General features: G+C 39.5%; 1 non-coding gene across 1 annotated transcript; it reads right to left on the bottom strand.

The window, feature by feature from the left end:
• Positions 1–2,457: 2,457 nt before the first annotated feature.
• Positions 2,458–2,564, bottom strand: LOC128128239 (small nucleolar RNA R71). The gene has a single exon (XR_008226099.1). It is a non-coding gene; the product is annotated as a small nucleolar RNA R71 (small nucleolar RNA).
• Between the last annotated feature and the right edge of the window lie 2,652 nt (positions 2,565–5,216).

Here is a 5,216-nt window from a genome sequence, read left to right as displayed (position 1 = left end):
TTAAAAGAAATTAATAATCTAATTAATCAATATTTATTAATATATAAATAGTATATATTAAAAATAACATTTGTAGTTTGGCTGCAGAAATGGTCCCTAAGATAAAATAGTCATTTTAAAAAAGTTAACAATCACATTAAAGTTTATGGAAAAGAGACCAAAATCACAACATAACTTGTTGAAAATGACCAAATCCACAACATTTCAAAGTTTTGGACTTTAACCACATAAAATGAGAAACCACAGGGACCATTGTTGCAGTTTTGTCTTTGATTTAAGACCTGTAGTGATATTGCCATATTTATACTTATTTTTAGGCAGTATTTAAGTACATTTTTATTAATAAATTGATAATATGTTTAGAATAATGATACTTATGAGTTTAAATTGTTATTTTCAGTCAATACAAAGGATTTTCGAAGAAAGGGACCAAAGGTGACAAAATGGGGAACATGGGAGGCTTGGAAGACAAGAAAATAATAAATTCACGATAAGAGTTAAATTCACGACGTGGCGACGAAGCCCACGACGTGGCACGGGTGTTCCAGAAGATAAGCATCGCGACGCGGAGGATTTCCTTGAAGGATACGGATTGCTTGAAGCCCACGATGTGGCGCAACCTGGCCACGACGTGGCGCGAGTTTTTGAGGATTATATAAGTCCTCCTGATTATTACGAAAGGAGAGACTTTTGGCAGAAGAAAAAGAGTTCCAGGAGACGAATAAGAACGAAAGAAAGGTTCTGGAAGAGGGTTTTCAACACCAAAAGAAGTAAAGGTTTATTTTTAGAACATGTCTTTCATTAGTTTTAGCTGTGTTAGTTTAATTACTATGATGAGCAGCTGAATCTAGCTACTCTTGTTTAGCTAGATGAAGCTTTGAACTTATGAATAGTTATATGATTATGGATTAAGCTTAGTTGGTGAAAATTTGCTTGTGTTTAATTTGTATGACCTAGCATGTTAATATTTGTTTATCTAATTGCTTAATTACATGTTTTGTGTAGCTTAGTGCCCGTTAAACTGCATGAACCTGTTTACCTAATAATTTAGTGAACATTGAATTGTTAGAGCTAGGATTGACCAATCTTAGTTAATAATTAGAATAAATAAAGTTTAGCTGTGCTAGAGAACGAGAATTGTGATCATAATTGCGTTTACACAATAAATCTTATATAGCATATTTACAACTATAATTAGTTCTGTGTTTAATTATGTGTGAACATACATGGTTTGACATGAATTAGTTAAATATTGGTAAGATAAACTAAATTACTAATATAATTAAAAACCAACTTAGTAATCCGTAATTGTTAGCTAGCCATAAGGGAGAAGTGGATTCAATCTAAACAAGAGTGTGTGTTTTTACTTATTGAATTGGATTTAAGTTCATCTGATCTTGTAAAATCAGATAAAACCCTTTATTAAATTTGTTAATAAATTAGGTTAATTTAATAGTAAGTAAATTAATTAGAACACCGTTCCCTGTGATCAACACCCGACTTACCCAAGCTATACTGTTATCTGACTAGGTACACTGCCTATAAGTGCATAGATAGTTAAGTTTGTTAGGTTATAAATATTAAAATTAGTGGGTACTTTTGTGCACATCAATTTTTTGGCGCCGTTGCCGGGGAACGGCTTAGTTTTTAGCTTATTTATTTACATCAAGTTTTTGGCGCCGTTGCCGGGGACACATACTTGCCACGACGTGGACAGACAAATTTTTTTAAAAATTTTAGTTTGTAGTTAGTTTTTCTTATTTTAGTTCAGTTTTTACGTTTTAGTTTAGCAAGTTGCAGGAGTTCATGACCAGAAGCTCAAACACACACTTGGTGCCACCACTGGAATACCCCGAGTCTGCACTTCACAAGAAAAAGACGCCCTTGCAAGAATTGAAGTCAGCCTTTTCTAGGAAGTCGGGAAAGAAGACAGGAGAGTCAAGTTCATCAGCAAAGCACAAGAGCAATCTTGAGCATTTGGATCATACACCCGTGCAAACCGAGTCCGAATACGATACCGAGCCAGAATTTGAAGAACACACACGTGAACCCGAGAACGAGCCAAGGAACGAGATGGCAGCAATTGAAGAAATGTCCATGGGAGCATACAAGAAGCGGATCCGAGAAGATATGGGTCCTGGTTTAGTCCAACCCGCAATTCCTACCACTGCCACATTTGAGCTGAAGGGACACATATTGACAGCACTGAAGGACATCCCATTTTTCGGGAAGGACCATGAGGATGCTTTTAAGCATCTAGACGAAGTCAACGACATTGCGGATTACTTTAATGTCCCAAATGTCACCAGAAATACAGTCTTGCTTAGGATGCTTCCCATCACTTTCAAAGGAGCTGCTAAGGAGTGGTTAAAAGCACTCCCACCGGGTACAATCACCACATGGGTTCAAATGCGTGAGCAATTCCTGGACCAGTTCTGCCCGCCATCCAAGATAGCCAAACTCAAGAAGGCGATAGCCAACTTTGAGCAACAACCGGGGGAGTCACTATACGAAGCATGGGAGCGGTACAAAGGCTTACTCAGAAATTGCCCTCAACACGACCTAAATGTGCAGCAAGAGATGTCAATCTTTTATGATGGGGTCAATGTGATGACAAGACAACTCCTTGATTCTCAAGGACCGTTGACAAAGAAAAATCCAAGGGAGGTCAAGGAGCTAATTGAAGAATTCGCGAAACACTCCCGCGAATACCATAACCCGAGGCAAGACGGAAGTAAAGGCGGAGGAGGGGCCCAAACTGAAGAAATTTCAGCTGTCATGGCCATGCTAAATAACATGGATCGTCGGATAACACAAATGGACCAGTCGATACATGCCATAAGAGTGGGGTGCGAGCGATGCAGTGGTCCACACTTGACCAAGGACTGCAATATGGATGAGTTTGGGAACAGAAAAGCTCAAGTGTGCTACTCTAGTGGGGATAAGTTTGATGACGACTGGAGGAAACCGAAGAAGGAGTGGCTGCCATATGAAGAGTATAAAAAGCAAAAAGAAGAGAAGTATAGGAAGACAGGTCGAGGCTTTTACCAAAAGGAGCAGCCACCAATCGAGAAGAAACCCGACCTAGAGACCATTTTGATGAAGTTTATGGAGGCTTCGGAAAAGAGACATGATGCCACGGATTCCGCTATCATGGAACAACAAACATTGATAAAGAACCAGCAAGCCTCCATCCATAACCTTGAAGTACAATTTGGTCAACTAGCCACTTTAGTTCATGAAAAATTGTCCCTGAAGAATTCCGAAGTAAAAGCCCAATCTCACGTAATGGCCATCGATACTGAAGAAGATACAATATCTGAGTTCTTGGAGGCGTTGGAAGAAGAACCGCAGCAGCCCAAGAAATCAAGGATCGAAGATGGAGAAAATGTTGAACCAAGCTCGCCACGACGTGGCACGCCTCTGGCCACGACGTGGCGCAAGTCTGAGCAAAAATCTTTTGAGCCTATTCCAGATTATCATCCACCTATGCCATTTCCCACCTGTGCAGCACTTAGTCAACTGGAGAAGGAACATTTAGAGTTTGTGAAGCATGTGAAAGGGATTCCAATTAATACTCCCTTTGTTGAGTCCTTATCCAAAGCTTCCGAGAACCAGAAATTACTGCAAGACTTGATAGATACGCGAAGGCAATTAAAGAAGCAGTCTACAGTGATTTTAAGTGAGCAAATTTCAAAAGTTGTGTTGGGAGAAACACCAGAAAAGATGGGGGATCCTGGACGCCTCACTCTTCCATGCGAGTTTGGGAATAAAATGAAGGTTAATGCTTTAGCCGATTCCGGGGCTAGCATTAATCTAATGCCTTTTTCATTTTATCAAAAATTGGAGATTCAGAAGATGAAGGCTACAAAAATGAAGATTCACATGGCGAACCGTTCGGTGACACAACCCCGAGGCATAGTGGAGGATATTTTGATGAAAATTGGAAAATTTGTTTTTCCAATAGATTTTGTAGTCTTGGAAATGAAAGAAGACACGGATGTTCCGATAATCCTTGGTCGGCCATTGCTTAACACTGCTGGTGCCCTGGTTGATATTCGCGAGTCCAAGCTCACTTTGAGGGTTGGGGATGAACAAGAAGTCTTCGGGATAAGAAATGACTTTCAAGAAGATATAGAAGAGGTGTTCACGATTAATGAGGAGAATGAACTAGAAGAGTTGGAAAAGCTTATGGAAGAAGAGATAAAGGCAGTTCATCAAGACAAGAGGACAAAACCAAGGGCATCTGTTCCGTATTTGATTGAAGTCATAGCTTATAAGAACCCGCCTTCTTGGGTGAGCAAAGAGGACGAGGAAATGACAAGTGATGAAGAGGAAGTCACTTCAAAAGTAACAAGGCCGGTGGTGAAAGAAGAGGAGAACGCTATGAAGTGCAAGGAACACACAAAGGGCACAAAACGCAAGCATGAAGAAGATGGAAAAGCTAAAAAGGAAAATTCAAAGAAGGCGTATAAAAAGAGAGTTCAAGCTTATAAACGGCGGTTCAAGGAACAAAAGATCCTGGTGGTAGACTCTTCCGAAGAGTCAACGTAGAAGGCACGGAGTCCAGCTCAAGACTCCAAGAAAAAGAAGCGCTTCTCGGGAGGCAACCCGAGTTTGGTTTGCAATTTCTTTTTAAAATTTTCTTTTTTTTTATTTTTAATTAGGAAAGACATCAATTCATCATCTAAAAACCAGTAATAAGTAGAGAAATAGCTGTAGGGAACTTTAAATAATGAATGATATGCAAAGAAATTAGTTAATATGATGAATATTATTAAAATTTGGCATCTGACAGTTTCCACGACGTGGGCATAGCCAGCCACGTCGTGGGTTAAAATAGAATGCACGATCTTAAGAAATTTAAGGTCCACGACGTGGGCATAGCCTGCCACGTCGTGGCCTTTAAAAATCAGGGGGGACCAATTACTTAAAACCCTTTGACCGAGAAACCCCTTATCCCCCACTTGGAGACTACCGCACTCACGGGAACATCACAACCCTACAGCCAATTTCTTATTATACTTCCAAATTCCTTGCAAGATCTTGCTAATTACTCCATTTGGTATGTGTTTTACTCATTATTTGGCAATTATTTCTTCCAATTTCAAGTTTTCGTGATAAGGGTTTGAATGATTCACGAAATTGGTTGAATCTAGTGTCCGATTTTAGATTACATGTTATTTAAAAGTCCATAGGAACAAACCCCAAGAACT

The sequence above is a fragment of the Lactuca sativa genome, chromosome 8, assembly GCF_002870075.4.
Source record: "Lactuca sativa cultivar Salinas chromosome 8, Lsat_Salinas_v11, whole genome shotgun sequence".
Lineage (NCBI taxonomy): Eukaryota > Viridiplantae > Streptophyta > Magnoliopsida > Asterales > Asteraceae > Lactuca > Lactuca sativa.
The sequence above is the reverse complement of the archived record's forward strand: the minus strand, read 5'-3'. Positions and strand labels throughout refer to the sequence as shown.